This window comes from Poecilia reticulata, chromosome 4 (genome assembly GCF_904066995.2).
Source record: "Poecilia reticulata chromosome 4, P_reticulata-male-v2, whole genome shotgun sequence".
Taxonomy (NCBI): Eukaryota; Metazoa; Chordata; class Actinopteri; order Cyprinodontiformes; family Poeciliidae; genus Poecilia; species Poecilia reticulata.
Genome location: NC_088833.1, coordinates 28,053,850 through 28,080,989, shown reverse-complemented (window position 1 = coordinate 28,080,989; position 27,140 = coordinate 28,053,850). Strand labels below are relative to the sequence as shown.

At 38.4% G+C, this 27,140-nt stretch overlaps 1 protein-coding gene across 6 annotated transcripts in view; it reads left to right on the top strand.

Annotated features, from left to right (window-relative positions):
- lpp (LIM domain containing preferred translocation partner in lipoma) overlaps positions 1-27,140 on the top strand; it is a 186,793-nt gene that overhangs the window by 10,438 nt on the left and 149,215 nt on the right. For 5 of the 6 annotated variants that reach the window (XM_008407672.3, XM_008407670.3, XM_008407668.3 and 2 more), the window contains one exon: positions 22,123-22,167. The gene's annotated coding sequence lies outside the window, so the exon portion shown is untranslated. Of the gene's footprint in view, positions 1-4,270; positions 4,383-22,122; positions 22,168-27,140 lie in introns of those variants that run through there. The other variant, XM_008407669.3, reaches the window with a different exon arrangement.

Genomic DNA, 27,140 nt, shown 5'->3' with positions numbered 1-27,140 from the left:
TTTTGCCGCATAGCTGAACTATAATCAGTGGGTTTTTACCAGGCTTCTGTAGCTCTTGAGGCAGCAATGCAATCATTTGAATTATTCAGATGCAATGTATTGGTGTTAACATCACTACCAGTCTTATTTTAGTGTTTCGGTTCTGGTTCCCATCAAGTAAAACTTGACTTATATTATTATGTAACGCTCCATGTTGTTGCGATTTGTGTATGTTTCGGGATTGGCTGTGGAGTATTTGTTTGGACGTGTGACAGTGATGCAGTGTGGGCAAAATCAACAGTGTGGTCACTTTTTCACAAAATATACATATACCGTTGGTAAATACTGGTTATCGTTTATAGCAAAATCAATATGAGATATTATCGGCTCAGATTTTCATTTATTTGCATCCCTAGTTTGAACCAGGTGTACTGGAACAGGGATGTACCCAGAACTGGAAGGACATCGGCCTTGAAGGTCCAGGGCTGGGAACCCATGATCCCAACCTTTGCATTATAACTCTGGCTGTTTACTTAGGGTCATCGTCCTGCTGGAAGTTGATCCATCACTTCAGTCTTATGTCTGTCATGGCCTCTAACACAGTTTTATTTTGCCAGTACTGCCCTATCTTTAGCTCTTAATTTTAAGCATCTTCCCTATGTAAGAAGAAGCATCTACACAGCCTCCCTTTTCTTTAAAATTCTGTTTTAACCTGCTCCACAGCTTCATCCTGTCTAGCATTTCTCCTTAAAATGTTGCAGTTGGATTTTATTTACCGGTATTAAAATAAAAAGGGGCTGACTAGAAAAACCCACCAAAGCCTTTCAGAGTTGTATTTATAAAATATTTGCAGCTCCAAAAATCTCAGTGAAATCCATTGAAGTGTGAGTTTGCCATGTGGGTGTGAGTACTTTAGAAACTCGGTGTACGTCACATGCGCCATGAAGAGTTGGCTTCTGGGTCTCCTCACTGAGACAGATCAGGTGATATTTATGTAATGACTTTCCTTGTAATCACTAGATTCACAGTTTTTCTTCATAACTTCATATTTGAACAAACAGCAAATTTAAGCAGTGCAGAGTCTCTGGCTTTCCTCTGGCCCTCAAATTGAAGCACAATGCAGTGAACACAGTTGGATGTTTAGAAAAGTGATATTTTCAAATATTCTTAGCAAATTTTGTCTTTCTACAAATTGCCATAGAAACAAATGTAAAAAAATAAATAAATAAAAAAAAAAAAAAAAAAAAATATATATATATATATATATATATATAAAAGCTGACTGCATGCAGAAACCTTACTTAATATCTTGGTGTTTTGTATCGACCGAATGGAAAATTTTGTGGCATCATGGCTCTTCTCATTGGCGTTGAAGGCTTGGCTGTGAAGAACATTAATACAAAGGCAGCCGGTGTCTGAATAGCATTGAACTGCCTTCTTAATATAAAGATAAAAACATTTCTACATATGTTTAAAATGTTTTTCTTTTATGTGCCGACATGTCCTTCTAAACATGTATTAAGTACAGTCTGTGGAAATTTGATTATTCTTGAAAATAAGTACCTCCTAGTTTTAATTTCCAAATATTCTCCTCTTTTCTTAAAAGCTCCACAATTTTGAAAAAAAGAAACTGTTCACACTAAATCGGGAAATCCTGTTTCCACCGTGTTTTGGTGTCCTAATAAAGATTGCACAGAGTATATTTAGGGAAATTTCTCCAGGAACAACGTTTTTGCTAATAATGCGTGAACATGAACTGCACTGATTGGTGGTCCTTTCCTGAGGGACTTGTGTAAAGTAGGTTGTGCTGTTTCAGGAAATGAGGACTCTCAAGCTGCTCCTCAATACAATCCCAGTCCAGGAAGGTCAATGCAATGTTCTCCCTTAGCAGCTGTTAAGCTTTTGACCCATGGCTCTCATGGGAGTAATCAGACTTTAATTACACCTTCTTAATCACTTGAAGACAATCTGTGCAGGGAGATGACTTCATGCGGTAAATAAGCAATCTCTACCTGCCAGTTTTTGCAGGGTGAATTCTGTTTCTCTGCAATTTAGCAACGCACTGACCTAATCCTGTCCAACTTTAAGTCTGATCAGACTCTTTCTGAAAAGGAAAATATTTCTCCTCTGTTCATCAGTATTACAATGTGCTTCCTGCTGATGACTTGGACTCTTTAGCATGTGTTTCCTTTCGTTGCTAGAAATGGATAATTTAGAGTTTTTTTGCAGGATAGCTTTGCCACGGTAGCGATGGTTCTAAACATGTCCGACTCGACACAGTCTTCAGCAAACTCACGTCTTCCTCCGTCTTCATGCTGAGCATTTTGTTGGCGTGCCATGCTAATGCTAGCTTGTTTGCCGTTTCAGTTTTTTTGACCTTGTAACGTAAAGTGACCCCCACCTATTTGCAGTTCAGTGTTTGAGGATTTTTCTGTGCATCTTAAGTCCAAATTATTAATTATTAAATAATTTGCCTATTTTAGAAAGTTTAAAAAAAAAAAAAATCAATAGCAAATGTCCAAATACCTCAAATACCTCTGTGCAATTCTACTTGACAGTCACTAAAATCTGGTGTTTGCAAAGTAGCTATTCCAGAAGTGCTCTTCCTTTTCCTTGGTACTATTTTTCTGTACCCCAAATGGAGAAAAGGAAGACTAGGTATTAGCTTCTGCGGTAGTACTAATGCAGTTTCCAGTGTGCATATCGATGCATATTAATGTATATTTGATTTTAGAGTTATTAAAATTGACACTAATAAGCTCAAATATTCAAAGATTTTAGCTAATCGTGGTTGACTTTGATCTCTAACCCCCACAAATACCAAGAGTCCAATGTATTTCATTGCGGTTCCAGTTCATCTTGTGTAGACAAACCACACGAAGGAAAAAGTCTTTCTTTTATATGCATTATAAACCTAGAATTTAACTTGAACTACTTAAAATTGAATCACAAGCTTCCCTCAACAGATTTTTCTCTTTTACTAGGGACCATCTGTCAGTAACCTAGGACAGCAGGTCACAAGGCAGAGGAAAAAGAGAGACATTAAACTCAAGCTCCAAATGTGGTCTCCATCATTGTAAAGAGTAAAAATCAAATTATTTAGGTTAACCGTGCACAGAAACATATATACTTTATTAAAAAATGTTCATATTTCCATTACAAGGTGTCTGACATTTGTTCAGGCAGGGTGGCTAACAGGAAGGCTAATCAGAGTACAGAAAAGTGACTCTGTCTGCTACATTATTAAAAACCTTTAACCTCTGTCTGCTATTAAATGTGCTGGATTTGAAAATGTGGTTGAGCATCTACATTGTCAAGAAAATGCACACAAAGGCTGCAGAGTTAGCTAGCCATGTTGTTCATGCTAATCGGTAGTTTATGTAAAGTGTTGTTGAAGGTCCTGTTAAGCTCAATAGAAATATGAAGTCATTTTATCTCATAGTTTGTTTGCCTAGAAAGTCCGTTTGGGGACGTGTGAATGCACAATCGAGAAAAGCAGGAAGAAGCATTCTGGGTAAAGACAACAATAACAAGTGCGAGAGTCTACCGCTAGCGGGAGAAATGGCTCGTGATCTTTTACTAAAGACAGAAGAGAAATCTTACAATCACTAAAATATGATGCTACTCCATCTTTGTTTACATTTCATTAAGAATGAAGTTACCCTCAGTGTGTTCTTCTGGGGGTTTTGTGTTGTTTCATTCAGCAGTTCTTGCTGCAGCACCACCTCTGGCGAGGAGGTGAACTGTTTTTTCAAATGTTTGGGTCATTTAAGACAGTTCAGTGTGAAAGTGAACAGCACGTGTAACAAATGTTGCAATCTTGGTCCCTCATCTACTGGACTATCAGTTGTGAAAACACCCTTAAAATGTCCACTCAGCAGTCACGTTGTGTTATCTAAAAATGATATGAAAACAGTTTCTTCCCCTGCTTGTCTATATCCTTGTGTGGTAATTTTTAAAGATAAATTGGAACCTAACGTCGCAAACGTCTCATCAGCCTATCTCTTTATTTTCATCCTTAAAAAGTAAGAGTTGAGATAACAGTCTCCCGTTTTCATCCATCTTAGGTCAGACTGAACCCCAAACAACTGCGAAAAGTTCCCTGCAATCATCATTATTATTCCAAGTGAGAGGTATGCACCACAGAACTGGCTCCGTGGCTCGCATAGTTTGGCATTCTTAGCTAAAAGCAAACCAAACTGATATTGCCCTCAATACTGTCTCCATATTTTCTCCATATTTGGAAATGTTTACCTCCTCGTGATGGTTGACAGAGGTTGGAAGAGGGGATGTGAGTCATTTCAGCAGCGCAAAGCCTTTCTAAGGGTGAGAGAAGTCTTCCAACTGAGTGCCATTTAGTAGAGCTAGCAGTTCTGTGTGCTGCAAAGATCTAAAGAGAAGCTGTGAGTATCATTTTGGGCTTCGTTTATAACACGAGTTAAACAACGTTAAAATGGCTGATTCATCCATGTTTCCTGCTGCATTTCCTGAAACGCTGTAGATTATGTTGCTTTCAGAGGTGAGGGGGAGGGGGGGGCAGTTTGTCATTATTAGTTGCCGCTTGATGGGAAGTTTGAGTGGTGTCAGGGAAGTGTCATTGTTGTTTACTTGCTTTAGGCGCCACACAGAATGTTCCAGTTTGTATCTGTAAATATGGAAAAGACAAGGTAATTGTTTGGGATTGTTTCACCGGCTCACCTAGGAAATCTGGAAGTCTTTTCCCCTTTTCCAGCAGCAGACCTGCTTGACACTTGGATGTTTCTTTTAACCTCCCACTTTGAGTGTGTCTGACGGGGCAGCACTTCGAGCTTAGAGGTGATAAACAAAAGCTCCGAGATTTAGTAGATTAGATATTTTTGGCTCCAATTTGGTAAAATGCCTGGCATGTTTTACTGTGGATATATTTTTGCTCGTGTGTGTGTGTGTGTGTGTGTGTGTGAGAGAGAGAGAGAGAAAGAGAAAGGGAAAGTAAACAAGACAGCTTGGTTCATTGAATAAATGTGGCTTTGCAAACATCCACTCTAACTGATAGCTACACCTTAACAAGTCTGACCTCCCTACTGGCTCTATTTCTTACACTTCAAAGATTTTATTGCGCCTACCTGGCAGCTTTTTCTCCGCCACAAGTTAAGGAAGAGCTAAATGATTTTACTTGGCTGTGGGGGCTGCTGTTGCTGCTGCTGCCCATACTGATGGTTTAATGCAATTATTGTGATTGGGCTTGTTTTTCCTGATGGAAGACGAACATACTGTATGCCGCCAATGCATGAAAGTGCATATCTATATCAATATAATGTCTGAAAAAGCAGCAGGAAGGACCACGTCTGCTTTTAATCCCGTTCTTTTCTTCTCTAAACGCAGAAGAAATGTTTGACAAAAATAAGCTAAAGAAGTGTAATTTTTGGTGATTTTGATAATTATTTAATTTAAGAAAGACGAATCAGTTAATCTTGAATTAACTGTAATTAAGAACTCTTTTTGGGGTTCAGTTTCACTTCTGCTAGTTCCAGATATGAAGATTTAGGACACCATGAAATAGGCTAGAATCTATTAAGGGGCAGTATTATGTAAAACTTACTTTTTTTTAGCTGTACATCATGTTGTAATGTTATTCCCTCATCAAAACATACCCTGAGAGCTGCTTTGATAATTTCATGCATGTTTGAGAAATCCTTGGATCTCCCGTGGCAACCATTCAGCTGTGCAAAACGCCTGGGTGGAACCGACTGCCGCCTTCGAGCGTGAAGCTCCTTCACAGAGCTGCATTTCTCAAGCTTCTGAGCAGCTCTCTCCTTGACTCCCCCACTCAGCTCCTTCAGACTAGCCAGCAGCAATTAGCAGACATCTGGTGGAACTGTGCATCCACTGAGCTCATTATACGAGCTACTTCTCGGTGCAACACTGGTAAAAATGTAAAACGATCAACAAAGGAGCCATGTTGTGATGTCTTAGTGAAGGCGGAGTTTCAGAAAGAGCAGGACTTTAAAGAGACAGAGGCCCAATTATTTTGTATGGCATTTTTGTAACCGCCGAAGGTTACATAGTTAGTGTTCTCGTCCTAACACTGGCCACATTCCAGGCTGGATCCCTGGAAGCCTTAAATGAGTTTGAGAAATGCCTTTTTTTATTATTTTATTCTTTATGAGCTCGTGAAGCCTTTCTGAAGATTTTCTTCACAACACTTGTGCTATAACTGTGCTATAGAATAGCACAATCAAGCCTGGAAAACACATAATGCTGCCTGGTTTAAAAAGTAACGTCTTCTTTGGACCACTAACCTCTAAATGGTGAAAACGTGGAACTGTGCTGAATCGTCCCAGGACCAGCTTCCTAACCAAGATTCCTTTAATGTCGGCCAAAATTGATAATGAAAGAAGTGGGAGGTAAGGCTTTTGAAAGAACGGTGATCGGCCTAAAACTGCAATTGGTGCACAAGTGGCAAAAATGGCATCCATATATGAAACCCTCTGCTGACCAAAACAAATCCCATTTGCCGAAAAGCATTCTGATGACCATCGAAACTTTTGGAAAAATATTGTGTGGACTCATCAGAGAAAAGTGGAATGTCTTCCAGAAAAACTTGAAAAATAATAAAACATTAACATCACACCTACAGTCAGATATGATGGTGGTAGTTTGTTGCCAAATAATGTCAAAGCTTGATCACTCATGGAGCGACTTATTGAGAAATGATTAACTGCCTGTTTCTCAACTCATTGCAATGCAGCTTTTCTAGTTTCATGTTTTTCTAATTAAGTATTTATCTATTCAATGCAACTGCATATTTTCATGATCTATAGAATATGTAATGTCTTCCTCTGAATAAATGAATGTAATTTGTCTTAGATTTTATGCTTAAATTACACATGTAGTCCCTCTGATTTTCACTTTTAGTTATTTTATTTCTTTAAAGCTGATATATTTTGGGTAGTAAAGAAAACACCATTTGTGTTCATGTTTATTACTCAAAAAAGGAGAATGTTTTTAATTGCTTCTGTGGTTTTATGGGTTCAAATAGGCCTTACCAGAAACCCCTTCCTTTTAAACCATTAGTAACATGCCTCACCTGCTCTTGCACATGAATGTTATGAAGAACATTCATGTGCGAGAACATGACTGCTCCTGCCTCACATACCGCCAAATCAGCTGCAGAGCGGGGAGATCTTCAACAGGTGCTCTGTCTTTATTGGCGCCAAGCTTCAGCAGTGAGACCTGAGGTTGTTGCAGATCGTTCTTTTTCCAGTACATCCCCTCTTCCAACCCCCTCCACACCCACAGCACTGTGTTAGCGAGCCGCCAGTCGTCTTCTCTGCCTCCAGTCCCTTCAGTTTTGTTTTTCCTCTCTTCTTCCTTGTATTTCAGCTACTGTTGAGACATGAAGGTTAAACATTTATTGCAGATGGTCAGTTCGTCCACCTCTGTGTAGGTTGTAATAAATCAACTTTTCACTGACTTTCCTTGTTCAGGCCATTTATACAAAGCCTTGCAGGGGAATTCAGTTCAATTCAAAAATAATTTCCAAAGGGAAATTAAATGCATCTCATTTAATTAAAGGGGCAGACAGTATTATTTGTTTTCCAGGCATATAAATCCTATTTTATAGCACAATCAAGTAACTGCTACCTTCAATTATAAAAATGCTATATATATATATATCTAATATAGCTAAAAATAAATTTTACTTTGTAATTTAACACTTTGAAATTGGGTCTCCTGTCTCTTTAAAATCTCCTGCTTTTTCTGAAGCTCCGCCTTCAGGAAGTCATCACAACATGGCTCCTCTATTAACCCTTTAGCAACATTTTTACCAGTGTTTCACTGAGAAGTAGCTTGTATAATAAGTTAGCTAATGAGCAGTTCCACCTGGTGTTTGCTAATTGCTTCTGGCTAGTCTGAAGGAGCTGAGAGTAAAGATTGTAGGGGAGGTCTGTTCTGTGAGGTGGAAACTGCAGCTCAGAGGAGGAGCTAGGTCCATCCAGGTTTTGCACAGATGAATGGTTACCATGGGAGATTCAAGGATTTCTCAGTCATGTAAGAATCAAAGCAACACTGTAGGTGTGTTTTTGATGAGCGAGTAACATTATGACATGATGTAAAGCTCAAATAGTCAATTTTAAATAATACTGCCCCTCTAAAGGTGATGGCTGTGGACAGGAAGGATCTCCTATAGTAGTCTGTATTACAACAAAGAAACCTCCGACTGAAGCCACTCTGCTTTTCTACAACTGTCTCTGTATAATATATATTCTATATATTGTGTTCTGTTAAAAAGAGAATCTCTTATATTATTGGCATTTCATGATCTCCTTTAGAGGTGAAAACGGGACTACAGGTTATGACTGTCAGAAGGCCGTGGCCATGCTGCTCCTTAAGGGTTTTAATACAAGGCGATACGTTGATGTTCCACAGTGCTGGGACAAAATCCCCCCACCAGCTTGGATTGTTTAAAACGCATCGCGTTACATGTCAGCTCAGCACTACGCGGCGCTGCCTTCAGTCAAATGCACCCATCGATAAGCTCTTGAACAAACAGAACTCTCCAGAAGGTTCTGTGAAACTTAACTATCTGTTAAGTCGGCTTGTATCTCCAGTGACCTTTAAGTGAAAAGTATGCAACTTTGGAAAAACAGATGCAGAAACAAAACTTTTGAGGCGCCCAAAACACAGTCCACCACAGCGCCAACGTGACAAACACTGGATCATTGAAAGTTCTCTCCATGTTAATATCACCATCTTTCTTTTACAAGTTTGATTAAAAGTCTGAATTTTGTGTTTGTTGGATGCAAATGTTAATAAAGCCAACAGCTTTTTAGAGTGTATGCTTGTATTTTTTTTGGTTATTTTTAATAATTTAGCTAAAACACTTCATGTCAGCTGTAATGTTACAGAAATACTTAAATAAACATGGCACCAAAAGTAAGGAATTTGGTATGTGGTAGAATTTCTTTGTGATATTTAATATATTTATAGCATTTTTATAACAACTGAAAATAACATAGCGACTTGATTGTGCTATAATAGCAGCATGTGCCTAGAAAATACACAATACTGCCACTTTAACAAGCTAACATGATCTGTCAACGTTCATTTCTGCCTAATTGTGTTAAGTATGGAACAAAAGGCAAGGAAGTTTAAGTCCTGTATTTCTGTTGCTAGTTGTCACCTTTTGACATTTTTAGTTTTCTATATCAAACAGTAAAGATGTTCATCAGGGACTGAAGGAAGCAGAGAGTAAAGCATGGAGGGAGACTCTTCACTGGTCGACCTTGTAATTTCTGAGCAGCCCTCATTCTTTCAGTAGCTCGTTCTCCCACACTATCGGATGTCTTTGAACAGAGCATGTACGAGATTGTCAAGTATGCCGCATTAATGTTTGACTGCGAGTTACAGAGCTGATAAAAGTCGTTTACAACAACAGTATCAAGAGCGCTCCAAAGAATTTCTGATAAGCAGAGTGTTTAAAGCTAGTTTAGAGGTTTAAAGAAGTCATTTTCTCCAATGCTCTTAAACTGAACTAATCTGGTATCTCTACTTAATTTCAAGACACTGGCATGGACAGATTGAAGGAGATGGTGTGTTTATTTTCTTTAAGATGAGCCTTCCTAATGAATCTCGTCAATAAATTAAGGCATGATTAACAAGCAATTGCCCAGAGGATTGAACAGAGCTGAGGAGAGTCCAGCTGAAGCGGAGATTATCGTTCTTATTAAGGAGAATCACTTTAAGGGGTTGATTACTTTATTTATGTGTGGGTGTATTTTTTTTAAAGAGTTTAAATTTGTGTTTATCTTACAGCTATTGATGCCTTCTTATCTGCCATCACTCTGTGCTGTTTGGGCTTCAAGATGCAGATTGAAAGATCACAAACGTGTCGCTTTTGTTTGGGAATAATTACTTCTGTTTTGGAATCGGTAATAAACGGATCAAAATGCCGCTTTTTATCTTTTTATTTAACTAGTATAAATATGGCATTATAGATTTATTTACTTTCTTTTTTGTGCATCTGGGTATTCTTTCCACTCCTGGGTTGAATTTTTTTATTTCCCTTTTTTTTTTTTTTTTTTTCTCTTGCTACGCTGGACAGACCGAGTCAATAAACAATCTCAGACGCATTATTTTTCAGTAGATTTCAAAGCTTTGGCCGGGCCGCTCGTTTCAGGGAAGGTTTGGCTGGATGCTGGTAGCTGTTATTGTGTTGGAACATGAGTCATTACCTCACTTAAAGGTCTTCGGCACTTTGATGGCGTTCTTTAGAAGACTTTGCCTGCACTTACTGCTTGTCCGTCCAACATACACGCAAAACAAAGAAACACCTTCGCACTCTGATGTCGTCATCAGATTTGTTGGAAACAGCTGATGGAGTCAATTACCGTTTTATAACCATAAAACTTCTCACAATGCAGACTTCAAGCTTTTGTTCCTCTTCAAATGTCAAGATTATTTTCGCCTCCAGAGGTCCCTGACTAAGTTTATAGTTCAGGTTTTGTTTTCGTACTGAAATTTCACCATAAAAACTGTTTTTACTCGATGATGATGATGATGGAGCTGCTCACCTTACTTCTGAGGCTTGACCCGTCCTCAGAGAAAGCTCATTTGACTCGTTTCTATCTGGAATTGCAATTTTTTATGTTTTATTTTTTTAGTCCTGATGTCTCATGAGAGCAGGCAATGGCTGTAATTAGGAGCAGTGAATTATTGTATCATTGTTGGTTCAATGACAGATTTATTCGACATATTGAGAAATATGATTGATTGTAGTACGTTGTTTTTAGGGAAGCAGCTGTACTACTCCCATTTTATTTTTGAAGCAGTAGTTGTAAGACTCTGACTCTACGCAGTGATAGATGTATTATGTTAAAGGTGCAATAATTATTATTTTTTTAATTTAAACTTTTGCTCGTGATTTACACAATAAAATACAAAATGACATGCTAAAACTTTGTCATAACAGGCCTGTCATGACAAATTTTGCTGAATGATAAATTGTCCCAGAATTTATTGCGATTAAATATGATATTGTTGTTTTGAGACCATTTTCAAGTAATATACTGGTAATGACATCATAAAACAAGAACAAAAACTCCTTTAGCCTCCTCAGCAACTCTACAGTAATAGGAGTATAAACCCCCCCCAATATTTCTAATCTGAATGTTCCTGTAAGTTTTGAGGAGCTTTCCATCTGAATTGACGCTACACCTTTGTAGCTGTATTTGTTTAAGATGACTCGCTCAAAGAAAGGAGGAACTGTCTGTCGTCCTCTGTAGCTGGTATCTACTTCTGGTGGGGTTTTTTCTGGGTATTCCTCTTTGCATCTCAACCCCCCCATTTTTAAAAAACTTTAAATAAGTTAACCAAATTTGTTCTCCTGGATGTACTTTCCGGCTCTCATCTTGAAATTCTCTCCGCACTTGTCAGTAATAGCAGACATCCACTGTGGCAGAATGTCGTTGGCAGGAAATCCCTGCCGAGAGTCCACTTCTTCACTGGTTTTCCACTCTCGTGGCAACGCCACCAAACTTCCTGAAAAGATTCAACTAGGAAGGCCAGTTCACGTTGCTTTTCCTTATTTGCAAAACAAGTTTCTGTTGAGAACTTCCCTTTCATCGTCCGTCACGCTTCGTGGCGGTTGGTGAGCGGCAGCCATCGTTAACGGCGTCATGACGGCACCAGCTCCAAACGGCGGAGTGATCGTGTGACATTTCGTCTGTGGCCCTGTCACTTCGAAGATCAGATGCCTCTTTGTGATTAATCTTCGATTAGACAAAAGAGCGGGGGCTAATGAGACACTTTTTCAGAGGAGTGAGCGATCGGCTCGCTCGGCACGCGATGACAGATGCGGCCCCTGGAGGCCGTCAGATTACTGGAGCGTGTTGTTGGCAAAACACAGCTATTAATGACGTGCCAGAACACCGAAACTGAAAAAAATATAAATGACACAAGGATGATGAAAAGATGTTTGAATGGAAACAGTGAAAGCTGTGAAAGAACATGAATTTATACTGGGATTTATACATTTAAAATAATTTTACATTTTGCAGAGCATTTTAAAAAATTTAAATGACTATAAATAGGGGAAATGCTACAATATTTTTTTCTATGCTTCCTCTTCTTTAAGGGAACTTTATGAGGTAAGTAATGAGAGACCAGATTAGATTAGGGATGTTCGGCTCAAATTAAAACATGTAGATATAATTGGTGAAATTTTATTCGGGTCAATTTCAGATTTTATCTAAAGAGCTTGGATTTTTTACTTTTTCTTTTTTTTTTTCTTTTTACAGCTCTCTTACTGCCGCTGTGACTGTGGTGTCAGGAGCAGAGATTTTACCCCATCACTCTTTGAAAGAGCGGCGTTAACAGAGCTGCACGTATCAGTCCCCTGTGCATATTTCACATGGCTCATTGGCAGGATTAATTGCCAACAAGTCCCCTGTGGTCCAGGAACGCAATTACCAACTGACCCAAATCGCTCTCTTGGCCTGAAGTCACTGTCTCTGCTCTGGCAGCTTTACACCTGAGACACAGTCTCCACATAACCTCGCACAAGGCCCCCACTCCCAACCACAGTCAGGCATCATGGCTCAATTTTAGATTCCTCTGATAGGCGCAGTGTGTGCGGTGCAAGACTGAGAGACCTGACGGGTTCTTTTCTTTCTTTTTTTTTAACCCATTAGGCCGTTTTTGTGGTAAGCAAACGTATCCGGTTACCTTGGGATTTCAAGCTCATGATTTGGGGCTCGTTTATGGATTTTGATATATTCTTTTCAGTAATATGCATCCTTTGATTTCAGAAGGTATCTATTGCAAATGGGGTGCCCTCGTCTTGAAACGAAACCCTAGGAAAACACCATCTGCTAGACAAGTTAGTAAATTTTTTGTTTGCAGGTGAGGGTGATGAGATTTAGGGCGTTTTCCCACCTGATAGTACACTTTGAATTGCCTTGTTGCTGAAAATGTGCTATATAAATAAAATGACCTTATTTTGATTCTGGAGCAAAATCTCAACATTTGTTACATTTCAGCTGCTGTGGCTCTCTTTCACACAACAAATCAAAGCTTTTGAAAAAACTGTTCCACCCACTCGCCTGTGGTGGCGCTGCACCAAGAAGGAACCACTGAAGGAAACAACAGGAATACCTCAGAAGAAGACAAACGCAGAATCCTCCTTCACAAGTTGCAAAAAAAAAACACAGTGGCGTCAGATTTTGAAGTGATTGTAGGATTTCTCTTTTGTCTTTGGTAAAAGGCCATGAGCCATTTCTCCTGCTGTCGCCAGACTCTTGAGTTTACCCAGAATGCCCAGCGCTATAGTCTGCTTCCTGCTTTTGGAGCAGTCTTGCGTCCATATATGGACTCAAACAACACCAGAGTTAACTTCAACCAAACAGAGGTTTGTAGGCATGAGAGTTCGATTTCACATTCACATCTCCCCAAACTTTCTAGGCAAATGTACTCGAGTTGGATTAAAGCAGCTGGTGTGATTGCACCCAGAGTCTTTTGAACAATAATAGCAAAGGGTTTCAAGATACTGTCAGGTCTGGACTCAATCAGCACGGCACCTTTAGTCTTTCTCTTGTGGTCATTCTGTTTCGAATTTGCTTCTCTATTGGTGTCCTTGCCCTGTTGATGACCCAGTTTTGCCAAGGCTTTAACTCTGACTTGAAGAGACTCTGAAATACTTAAATATAGAGGAGTTTATGGTTTACCCAACAGTTCTGGGGGGCAAAGGGAGAGGTGGTCTCAAGGGTGGCGACTCTCTGCAACAAATGACATCATTTGTTCAGAACCTACTCCCTGAACCCTGAACTCACATGAGGGAAAAGCTGACTGACAAAATGGAAAAGCAAACAGAAATGTGACCGACTGCATGTGTCGGTGACGTAGTGGTTTAGGGACGAGGAGATGGTCTTTTTTTATTAATGGAAGATATAGATTTCCCACTAATCATCTAATAATCTAATAATCATCTAATAATCTAGTTGTGTCTGCAACCGGTGGCTCTCTGGACTTTCCGCAATCGCTTTTGAAATCACATTGGCTAAAAATTATGCAGGACCATTTAATGTTTTTAAATATAATAAAAAATGTAGGTTTTACAAGTTTTCAGATATTTCTTTATATGGAAAAATTGGGGGAATTTCCACAACAGAATGATGCTGAAAGTACTATTAATGTATATATACTTTTTAGAAGAAAGGTTTTAGTCATTAAGTTGAAAACTGTGTGCTGTGCTTTAACACAATTTCCCACAAAAATCAAATGGATAGAAAAATAAATTCCAAATTTTTTTTTCTAAAGCTTTTTCTAATTTAAAATAAAAAAATATGTCAAATAATAAGTTGTGTTTTTTTTCAAAATGATTATTGAAATTAAATTGCCAGCCAGATTTGGTGTCTCAATTCAGAGGTTAGAGCGATCTGTCTGCTAAACCAGTGGAAGTTAAAAACGTTTTTGCAAAATTGAGAAAATCATTTCAAATGTTGCCGTTTGGAGGGTTTCCTTCCTTTAGGCTTCATCTGTGTCAGTCCTTCAGCCTTCACAGAGAAGTAAAGCATTTTTGAACAAAAACCAAACAATTAAATGTTGCAGTTACATAATTGATCCTTTCCCGTTGTTCTGACGGCTCTCTCTCAGTAAGACGGTTCCGACGGTCCGCGGCCGAGTGGGAACGCATAAAGATTGACAAGTTATTTTTGGGGTTTGTGTTGTTTGTCAGAAAGAGTCATCTCAGTGTGAATCCTTCATCTCGTCTGACACCTCCCATATTGTGGAACAGTTGCTCATACTGATTAACTTCTGTTTGCTTCCAGTCCAAATAAGCAGAGACGGAGCGGCGAGGCTTAGCTGTATGGAAAGCGTTTATTCACAGTGCTGACGAGAGCACTCATGCGTGGTCTTCAGAGCATCGCTAATGCTATTACGAGTGGAGTGGAGCGGAGGGGGTGGCGGGGACTTCCTCATGCTGTTGGACCGTCACAGCGTACAAAGAGGAGCCACCGCTTCCTGGTCCGATGTAATGCATGAGAGGGGCAAAGGCTATCATCTGGGCCTAAGTGTTTTGTCCCAGAATCTGCTTTATTAACAGATTACCTAATTGTGCGTATTGTACTGTTCAGTCAGCGCTGACTCTTGACCTCTGTGCTAAATCTGGATGGCTTGTGTCTGAGCTCCCCATTTACTGATTTAAAAATGTTTTTTTTAATTATTATTTTAAGGGCTTGTTGGGTGAAAACCCAGGGCGACACGAACTTTGTGTATCAGGTTTGAGGTCACTTGTGTTCATTTCACATGGATTCGTCACAATAGAAACATTCCCTAATCTCCTAAATCCTGTCAGTGGGCCAACTTTCAATTGTCACACAAGCATCAAAAGAATGAAAAAAAAAAAACATAGATAAAATGTCACAGATTTGTTCTGGTGCTCAATATGGACATCAGTTACTAGGGGTGCACCGATTGCAGTTTTCTGGCCGATCATCAATCTTTATAAACAGCCTGACCTGCCGATTCCGATTTTTTTATGGTACCAATTTTTTATTTTTTGTCTGAAATGTTAAATATAGCAAGAATGTTGCGTAGTATCTTAACTGTGCACCTCCGAGTCCTTTCATTGTCATCGGAAAGGTTTAGAGCCAACTTCTCTGGACTTGGGTCAGGTTCATAGGGGCAGCTGGCAGAGAGGTGGCATAGTTTATGTAAAGAAACAAAGAACATTGTGGGTGTGTGTGTGTGTGTGTGTGTGTACATGTGTGCTGTGATCAGAGTGCAGGCTTTCTGTGCACAGTGAGCATACTGGTGCTATCAGGCAACCAAACCGGAAAGTCTGTAGGCAAGCAAAACAAAGCAGAGGGGTAACGGGGCCGCAGGAAACGGCGGATCACTGCTGCATGTAAGGTAGCAACATACTGACTGGGCAGGTAGACGGGTCAGGTGAAACCCAGCAGAGGCTACCTATGGTCGCGTGAGGAAAAGTCCAGAAAACCCTCTAGAAATGTACTACTGAGAGATGAGACCTTGGACTCCTTGCGCTGGAAAATAATAATGTTTCAAGATATTATTAGGAATCTAAGATAAAGTTTAATAATAAGATTTGCCTATTTTTAAATTTAGGAATCGCACAGTGTGTGACTTTTTTCTTAAACTATTCATGTTTCCTCAGGACTCCAGCCTGACCTTTTGGACTGGTTGTCCTGCTGCACCTCACTCACCCTGAATTGTTCACAGCATTCTTGGCACTATATGACATTTACTTTATCAATAAGTCACATTTTTTCATTTTTCATGCCTAAATAGGGATGGAGTGGTATGAAAATTTTCATAAGATGATTACTCTGCACACATTTATTATGGTCATTTTATATTGAAAAAACTGTTGAAAATATTAGATGAGTAATCTTACATGCTATAATTACAATGGATTATTAGGGCCATACTAAGAAAAAAACAAGAACAGTCATAACATTATTTTTAAAAAAGCCATTATGTGTAGGCTAAAGATTTACGAGAATAGTGAAAATAATACAGGAATAACATTATTTTGAGAATAAAGTTAGATTACAAGAATAAACTCATAATATTATAACCATTCCAGTAAATACAGCGACTTTATTCTCATACCATTTCAACTTTATTCTCGTACAACTCATCATATTATTGCTTTATTCTCTTAATTTTATGACTTTTTTCTTGTAATTTTAATCTATTTCTTAAATGTTCTTAGCATAGCCATAGTACTCCATCGTACTACAATAATGTACAGAGTGGATAGTATCTTTAAATTATATTTTATTCACACATTGATACGTCCATATAACATACCTGTTTTAGAACAAAAAAAGGGTGCCCAAAATGTGGCGTGCGGGCCATTTGAGGCCCTCTGATTGCTTTTAGGTCGAGCTCTCACTGATGCAAAGCCCTTTTAAAAAAGATGTAGACAAATATTGTTTCCAAAATGTAAATTGTTACATTTTGTTACATTTTACATTTTTAAATTGTTACATACTTTGTTGTCACAAAGTATTTGTCTTCGACTAGCTGTCTTTTTTTTTTTTTTTGCTTTAATTACCTTCTTTTACCAAATAAATGTGCAAGGCTGTTCTCAAAATGACATTAAAACACATAATCATCTCTGTGACATAATCGGCCTTCAGATCCGGCCTTGGAAGGATGCAGACCTGCATTTGGACACGCCCACGGTGTGTGATCGATAAAACTCTGTTCTTGAAAACAACAAGGAAAAATGGCTTCTCGGTTTTGCTCCAAACATTGCTGAAACCTTATCTTGTCCTGCGGAGGTGGACACTTGCTTACACCTCTGCCGTTTACTGCCAAGGACGCAAGATATGTGTTTAGACGCGGCCGGTATAGTCGAGGAGGGTTTTAGACAGCTATCTGATTTTTTTAAATGCCTCTTATCAAGTGGTTTGTACTTTTCAGCTCATTAGTTGCTTCATTTTAGTATAAATCTGTCCAAATAAAACCGTTTGAATTCACTCAGCTGTGTTGCGTTGCTTTTCTCCAGGGGCAGCTCTCCTGAATGAACAGGCGGTCAGGAAAACAGTCGGTGAGCCTTTTCTAATAATCCCACTGACGGCGTTCCCTGTTGCCCTGAGGCAGATTCCTGTTAGCTCCGCTGGCTCTGAATGGGGGCCATGCTGACTAAGAAACCATCTAGTTGTCAAATTTTTGTCTGAATTATTGGAGTTTACACATAGGATCAGGTATAAAGTAAAGCTAAGTAAAAAGGTGAAGGCTTTTCCAAGGATATGCGAGCGGTGCTGAATGATGAGCATGTTTGTGTCGGCTGTTGTTTAGCTAAAAAAATAACTCTGTAGCTTGCAGCCGACATAATGTAGGCTGAAACAGAAGAGCAATCCGGACGGCAACGTGACGGCAAAGTTTTTCTAATTCTCTTTCAATCCCAGCCATCATGACCTGACGAATAAAGACCTTTTCAGAACTGAAATTGCATTTCTTTGAGAGATCGTGGTTCTTTAGAATTGCTGTAATGGTCTAATATTCTTGGATGATCAGTTGTGTTTGATAGCGAATTACTTTATCTGAACATTTAATGGCTTTGATAATTCCAGCATTTAGCTCTTTGTCTTGTTGCCTTGGCCTACGAGACTAAAAAGACTATCAGAGGTTATCATAATGGGGCTGGCATTGAAGGAAATGGCCTCATTTTATTTAACTATGGAAAAAATATATATAAGTAAGGCAGAACATTTTCAAGGATGTCCAGGTTAGATTGTAAAGCCACGGCGAGTTTTCCAATTGGTGTTGAAAGTGACTGGAATTCTTAAATTAATATAACTTTACTGTTTTTTCTTCTTCTGGCAGTTTAATAATTTATAATTTATTTTAATTTATAAAATAATTTCTATTAAGTTGTAGTCTCAAAACCGGAGTAAAACCCTGTTGATGCGGTATTAGTAAAATCATGCCAAAGAAGATCCAGGACATGGCTAACTCTTTTTGACTGATGTGTGGTTTAGTATTACAGCTTTTAAATCGGACAATAATTATCACATTGGAAGGATCCACTGCATCCAACTGCACTCAAACAATCTTCTGTGACTTATTGAACTTTAATTTTTTGCCGTTTTTGAAGCTGTAACCTTCTAAACCCCTGACATAAATCGATACCCATGACCGACTCCTGGCTCAAATAGTCAGGACAAAAACGAACAGATGTGAAAAACAGAAGAGTGGAGCTGGAATAGATTATATATTTCTGATCAAAATGATGTTGATAATATGGGTGGTTCCTGCCTTGTTTCTGTTATCTAAACCTTACTCAGATATATTAAATATAATGTGCTCTTTATTAGACATATCAGTAACTTGACTCCCTCTCTTATTCAAACTGGTATTGTAGTCCAACTGGTTTGTCCCCATTTCCACCTTGATCTGACATGACTACATCCTTGTTTGTTTTTGTTTTAAATGTGTTAGTATTATTTTTTTTCCCCCAAGGTTCTGCCAGAGGACAGACGTTCTCTGCAGAAACAGAGACTGGACATGTTCTTTTGTTAAAATGTACTTTAAATATGGTTTATTTTTAGATCAAATTTGCTCTTTAATTTTATCTTGATAAATATTTGTTTACTTATATTGCCTGCTTTTTATTTTGGTGTTCCTATGCTATTTGTAATACAGGTTTATCCAAAAACTTTCCCTGATCTGATTAATAATAATAATAAATTTAAAAAAAACCTCAGCCGTCAGCTACCCATTCGCTAATGTGCAACAATCTTTTCCGCTCCAAACCAAACCTTTATTCATCCCACTTCTTTGGTAAGAGTTGCTGAGCAGGAAACCGGTGTGGAATTTTGTGAGCTGGATCCCGTCCAGGCAGAACATGAGCAGCTGTCAGTGTGGGAATCTCAAGGTTAATTAAAACATTAGTACTCACTCAATCTGCTCCAGGTAAATGAAGGTCTGCATAATTATTTCTTAAAGATCTCCGGTTAGTAGTTGTTGTCTCAGACTAGTCTACAAGGACAGATGGCTCAATCTGCTCAGTGTACATGTAAAGTCCAGCAGGTCGTAGACGTGAGTATTTCACTGCTCTGCCCTCTCAGCAGACACTAGGTAAGAACAGCGAGAGCCAAAGTTTGTAGAAGCACTCCAAAAACCTCCATTTTTATTTAGTTTCCTGGTATGATGCATGTTGGCAGGACTTTAGGAGCGGTTGATATAAATAGAATCTGCATAAGAAACCGCAGTGTTTTTGTGACTGATATGGGAGGTGGTCCTTGTAATAAAAGTTTCTACAAAGCTTCGAATGTGTTCCTTAGGCCGTCCGCTGCTCGGCCCCCATAGTGTGAGACCTAAACAAAAATAACTGCTGCATGAGAATTTGTATATTTCTCTGTTTTCACAATAATTAGGAAACAACAATTCCTCATTAAACCTGAATATTTAAGAAGGTAAAAGAATATCCACCATATATCGACCGTAGTCGCAGAAATACTATATATACATATATTCTCATTTATGACTCAGAGCACCTCTCCCTGACCTTTTAAGTTAAATGAACAAAAAGGTCATAATTTTCAATTTTGCAAACATTTCCTGAATAGAACGGGGGCAATCAGATTTTGAAGTAAATTTTATTGGTGTAGCACATTTCAGCAACAAGGCAAAGTGCTTTACATCATGAAAAACGGCATACAGTCACAAATTATGAAGCTAGGAATAAACATTACATTTTGTCAAATGCCATCAAAATCAGTAAGTAATTACACATGAAATATGTTCATCAATATTCCATTTATTCCTGATAAAAGATTATCCTAAACAGGTGGGGTTTTAAAGGAACTCAGTGTTTCAACTTTCTTTCAGTTTTCTGGAAGTTTGTTCCAGATTTGTAGAGCATAGAAGCTGAATGCTGCTTCTCCATGTTTGGTTCTGGTTCTGGGGATGCAGAGCAGAACCAGATCCAGAAGACCTGAGAGGCTGACCTATGAAGTCTTTATTGCAGTAATCAATGTGACTACAGATAAACAATTGGATGAGTTTCTCTAGATCTTCAGGCTTCAGACCGACTTTGTAACAACTTTTAAGCTTCTTTGGACCCTACAGCTCGGTAATAAGAACACTGTGTGCACAATTATTTGGCAAGTGTCATTTATCAAAATCACCAACCACAGTGCTCTCAATTAACTTTAAAAAACCTCAAACACGAATGTTCCAGAAAGTAAAGTTTTGGCTTCCTTGGCGTGCGCACGATTATTGGGCAACTATTATTGTGCAGAGTTATTACGCAACTAAATGAAAAACACCCATTTTCATTTATTATTTTCATCTGTTTAAGCTTTCCAGTAAAACATTTCTGACGTGGAAAAAGAATGAATCGGTGGCCGATGCTGCACAGCTCAGAGAGGTGGGCTGTTTCCTTTCACTGGAAATCTGCTGCACAAGAACTTCCCAGCAGTTCTCAGTTGGGTTTGGGTCAGACGAGGAAGGGGGTCATGTTCCTGTTTAAAGGGTTTAATGGCTAGCCACGCAACTTTGATGCATGTTATGGAGCATTGTCCTGCAGACCCACATCACCTGCTATGATTAAATCCATTAAGCATTCACGTTTATGCAGCTTGAGGCTAGAAAACGTGCCTCAAAATGGTGATGCGGTCAAACTTACTCGCTTAATTATTGTGCACACAGTGTATAAGTAATATTTGTGTGCCGGTGCCAGGCTCAGGCTGCTGCTGAATCTGAATACTGCCCCTCTGTGCCTGACTGCGTGCTTGCAGATGAGCAGTATGTGAGAAATAGAGAGCATAAAAAGTCCAGAACTCTGCTTCGCAAAATTAAGACGCGGGTAGAAATAGACAAACAAAAAAAACAAAACAAGTAAACTTAAGGAAACGAGACCTAGTTGTCGACTGCACGTCCTCAAAATATTGTTTTCAACTTGGGCGGAGAGTATAACAATCCAGAAGTGGCGCCCACCAGTAATTATGATGCGAGTACAAAGAATCTTTTTCTTTTTTTTCTTTTTTCCCTTTTCCAAAGGGAGAAGGAATGTGTAGGTGTATTAATTCCCGTTCCTTCCTGCTTCCTCGACTTGGAAGTTCAGATTTAGAAAAAAAAATAGCCCACCCTCCCCCTTGAAAGAAAAAAGGAAGAAAAGGCCCAAAAAACAAGAACTGTCAGGTTGAGTGATGCCAATCGTGCGTAGCATCTGTGTTCCCACTGCTGCTCCCTGTAGTATATGCCACACTGTGGCAATGTGGGAAATTGACAATGTCAATTTATCAGAACAAAAGCTTTCCTCAGCAAGAGGAATGCACATCTTAGGGCCCTGGAGACAAAAAAAAAAGAAAAAAAAATCCTTCTCCACCCCACCCACCCTTACCTGCATCTAAACAGAATGTAGGACATTCACAATACCAGAAATAGCAATTTCACTCACAATTATCATTTTTGAATTTATCCCCTGCAGTCAAAACTTGGTGTTTCACTTCAGGAGGCAGAGCTGCACTTTAATGTTAACTTTCTTTAAGTAAACAACTGAAGCGGAGACGGATTCAAATGGCTGCTGCAACCCGACACATTATTAATCTAGATATATATATATTTCCTCTGGAAATGAATATTCATTTGTTAAAACTGACTGTCTATTGTGCTTCTTTCCAGGTGACTTATCCTGTGATCCTGACCATCGTTAGTGTTGGTATATAGGTAAGCTTTTCTAAATACTTTGTTTCACCTTGTCAAGCCAAGTCCACATGTAGTTGGATATATGGGAAAAAGGAGCACGTCGTTATGCTTTTTTGGCCTTTCAACCACAAAAACACTGTTTTTATCACTAAAAATGGTTATTAATAAAAACTCCCACCAAAGTAGAGATTTCAGAAAAGTCTGTATTTGTGTGTACATGGGGAAACAGAGATTTAAGGACCTCCCATTATAGTCTTGGACAAATAATGGATCAATATAGCCACATACTTGTCAAAACATGATTCACAAACAATGTTCTTGAGTTTTAATAAGTTTATATTCTAAAAATAGCTCAACCTACAGATTTATCCACACAAGAAAACTTCCTACTATCATGTTTAATTCCTAACAGGAAGTCATAGTTGATTTGAAGCAATCTGATTGGCTGACAGGTTTTGGCTTTGCGCTACACTGCCCCCTATGGGTTTGGCATGCTAAAAACAACGCTCAGTGCAGATTTGTATTTAAACAGGTGAAAACTTTCCTGAAACCGATCCAGTGGGTACAATAATATTTTCTTAACTGTGTCATAGAAAAAAATTGTTTTTATAAAGACCCTACTATACATGTACAAGGCTTTAATTTACTATTAAACATCCACAACCTCCTTTGACATCCAAAAGGACATTTAAAGAATTCAGCTTAGTTACTGCAGTGTTGTATTTCCTTTCATTAGGGTTACACACAGAAACCAAAGGATGACGAGAAAAAAAACCTTGATAGTGTTTTTAGACTTTGGCGAGCGGTACAAACGTGTCATTTATGCATGGAGAGAAATTTAGAAAATTATATTTGAGCCTCAAAAATTGAACAGGATGTATTAAAAATAGGTCAAACAAATTTAAGATGAAAATTTTTTACAACTGTGTTAAGAAATTTTATTGTGTTAAGATTTTCAAGACAAGAGTTTTAAGTGTTAAACACATATATATGAAGATTTCACATTATAATAGTTCTGGCCTGTCATTACCTTTCTGTCTGAGAAAGTGGCTAAAAAAAATCAACAAGTTGTCCTAATGAGACTACGTAAGTGGTCCCATGATGCCGTCTTGATTTAGTTGGGAAAACAGCGTCTCTCCAGTTCTAGTTTAATGTTTTCTCCAAGTTCAACAGTTCTTCTTCAGCCTCCTTGTTAAACTAATCTAAAAAACCTACTCCATTTTGTTTCGGTGGATGCTTTGAACAGTTGTTACACAAGAATTAATTTAGTTGCATATTGTCCTTTTCCAAAGGCGTTCGGAGATGTTTTTCCAGCGCTCAGATTTGATTCTTAAATGCACAATGATGGAAAGCCGAACTAAAGAAGGAGAAAATGAATCATTTTGTTAGTTTGTTGTTAGTTTTGGTTTTTATTGCAGTCACACCCAACTGCAGTGATGTCCTAAACACAACAGTGTCCTGTGAGGAAGACAGTTGTGTTGTTGAGGCTGCTTACTGCAGGAAATGACATCACAGCACACTTATAGTTGGTCATAAATGATAATATGCTTCCAGTTTTTTCAGAATTTGACCAACTGTATGTAAACGTGTGAATTTGAAGGAGAATGTTTCAAAAAAAATGTTGCCAAGTATCCTGGTTTCTAACAAATAGAAATCATTTTGGTAATTCTGACGAACCTAAAACAACAGATTTAACTTCAGACAGTCTTTAATTGGTGTATGTAGGCTTCTGGTTTCAGATGTAGAACAGTTGGAGATTATTTTTTTAGTTAAAACTTACAAACAGAACAACGTTGGGAGCAATAACAATTATGCTTCGTTTAATATTTTTTTTCTTCTTTTTTATTAACTCCCTAGTTAGTAGAACCACAAACATTCTTAATTATTTACTCAAAAGTTGACATGGGTTCACCCATTTGATTTTGATCATATTGCCTCTTATTTTAGGTTGCATTTTTTTATTTAATTGTGATTAGTTTGTAGAAATCAATTTTCACTTTGACATTAAATGGATTTGCTACATTTTGTTAACTTTGATTTGTAAAAGCAATTAAAAAGACAAAAAAAAATCCAAGAGTGTGAATTAATATATATACCCTTTTTTTCCTGATACAAACAAGCAAAAGTTCTTGTTTTGGATGTAAACGTCCATGTTTAAAGGTCTGTTGTGTGCCAAATCAGTTTGCATATTTTACTTTTCTTTTTTTTAAATGGGACATTAACGAAACACGTGATGATACATATTACTAAATAAAAAGCTCTTGGGAAGCTTTATGGTGGCTGTGTCTAGCAGAGCGTGTGCTGTAGTTAGATGTCAACATGTTATATATTTTAGATAAAAACAGATGGTGAGGTGCTCCCAGGAGGGACGGAGCACTCCTTTAATGAATGTGAAAATGTTGAACAGGTGGTCAAAGAAGCCTTAGTCACTTCTGCAGCTCTTAATTGCTGATGCTGATTTGTGACCTTTCACGGTCCGAGAAAACTCGGACCGTGTCATCTCGGACCGTGTCACGCAGCACAGACTGGGAGAAGCTGGCACGTCTTTGCCAGAAAACATCATGTTATAGGTTTTCTAAACACGGCCACAGGTAAAACTCTGGTTTGGTCGTGTAACACAGACTCTTTTTATACGTATTCATAAGTAAACTGATGCTTAATTGATTGGCTGTTGAGCAATTAAGTGTGTCTTAAATACTCCGTCCTTTATGCCTGCATTCTAGAAACATTGACGCTTCTAATCAAATATCAAGATAAAATATTTCTTCTCTCCATCTGCTCATAAGTACATTATGAGATGCTTTGAATGCTCTTTATGTTCCATATTAATGTGTTCTTCAAAAGAGTCCATTATTACCCTCAGATTATGGGCTTTAATATCACCATAGAAACAGAGTTTGCATTTGACAGAAAGTTTTTGTATGTCAGGGTCATCAGGGACAATATTACATAGTGAAAGAGTAAAGTGAGGCTGTCAGGGTCCTTCATGTCCTGCTGCTGCTTCTTAAACCAGCCGTTTCCAAGCTGAGAGCAAGTTAGCTTCAGCTTTAGTGACAAAAAAAAAATTATCTATCTTATTTTCAGACTTTGTGTGTCTCATAAGTGAGATGAGCAGATGATGGTTCAGAAGGTACACCAAGGTTTGTGAGCTAAAAAGTGTCCTGCTATTCCTTTGGTTTAAAGTTCTTAAAGCGGCACCAGAGAAAGTCCTAGAGTGCTCAGTTTTCTTTATGAAGCAGAGAAACAAAGCCCCTCCCTCACTTGTTGCCATGCACTTCTTGTCAGTATGTTGAAATAAGGCTATTACAATGTTTCTCTCGAAGATGAGAAAGACAAAATCAGGTGTTAGGAAATGTCTTTGGTTGAAAAAAAAACAGACGATGATGATGTGGAAAACTAAAAGAACATTACTCATCACTCTTAAAACAGTAAACTTGGATAGCTAACAGCGTCGTGTAGGTAAAGCAACTGGTTATAGGCTATATACCACAACCTGACTTAGTAACAAGCTAATATTAGCTCGTCAAAATCTTTGTGAAGAGTAGAATAATTCAAATATAGTGTTTATTCTGTTTGTCTTAAGATGTGGATAAAAAATAAAATGCCAATTTATATATATTAGCATTTTATAAGGATCGTATAATCCTCGAATTTTGAAAATTGGGCTTCTGTCTCTTTAAAAACTTCTGCTCTTTCTGAAATGCGGAGTTTAAGCTTTTAACGAGGTTTTTACCAGCGTTTCATTGAGAAGTAACTTTTATAATCAGCTCAGCAGATGCACAGTTCCACCTAGTGTTTGCTAATTGCTTCTGGCTAGTCTGAAGGAGCTGCTCTGTGAGGCAGAAGCTCGGAAACTGGAGCTCAGAGGAGGAGATTCGTCCCCGAAGGCGGGGCTAGGTCCACCCATACATGTTGCACAGCTGAGTGGTTGACACGGTAGAATAAAGGATTTCTTTTTGTATCTTTTTGATGATTGAATAACATTGTAACATGATGCAAATCTCCAAAAAAAGTCAATTTTACATAATACAATCCCTTTAAATATCATGAGCCGATAAAACAGACCAAATGACGGTCTTACATATTGTAAAGATAATATGTATTGTCTTTACCAATTCAAATGGCTTTTTTCATTCTGAAAACTAATTTGGCAACAAATGCTAGATAAACACGTATTATTCTAACCTCAGTTGGAAGAAAACGTCGGCTGTTATCATTTATTCTTATCTGATATACTTTATGTTGCTCCTCTCGTTGAGGTTGCTTAAATGTCTCCAGCCTGTCATGCAACCAAAGTGGACCAGCGCAGACCCGCCTCCACGCGCGGGCCACAGTGGTGCTAACATAACTTACCAGGGATGCTTCATGGTTCCTCACTGTGTTTGTTTGGATTACTGGCTCGCAGTTCATCTGTTCGGGCCAGATCCTTGAAGCACGCATCAAATTGGCGGATGACGAGCGAGGCTGGCTGCCAGCTGAATTTTAAGAACTGTTTAGCTTCACAGTGGAGTTGCAAATGCTTAACTCTTTGTTGGGTTTGACTGTTGCTGTAGCCAAGGGGGTCCTTAACTCATCTGACTGTGAGAATTTATTTACACAGATAAATCCTCCCAGTATTTGCTGGACTGCAGCAAGAAAAAAAAAATCTATTCCATCTTTCACAGAAGCACAGGTTTTGGTCTCCAAATCTGTTTAAATGGTCAGGCATTTGACTGATACATAAAATCTGTCTTGGTATGGTTTTTATTTGCTCCTTCTCTCACAATCTTATCACATATTTTCATTTTTGTATGTTTTGCAGCATGCCATCTTTTACTCTTCTTGTCTACCTATTAAGCCTCCTCAGAAACAGTAGATTTAGTGTCTCTTATTTTATATTTATAAAGATTCTGCTCAAACAATACATTCCAATAATCCAGTGAGAGATGGTTCCCTTTCATATCCAACAAAATGACCCAAAAATGCCAACTGAATTGGAAGTTGTTGCATATAAG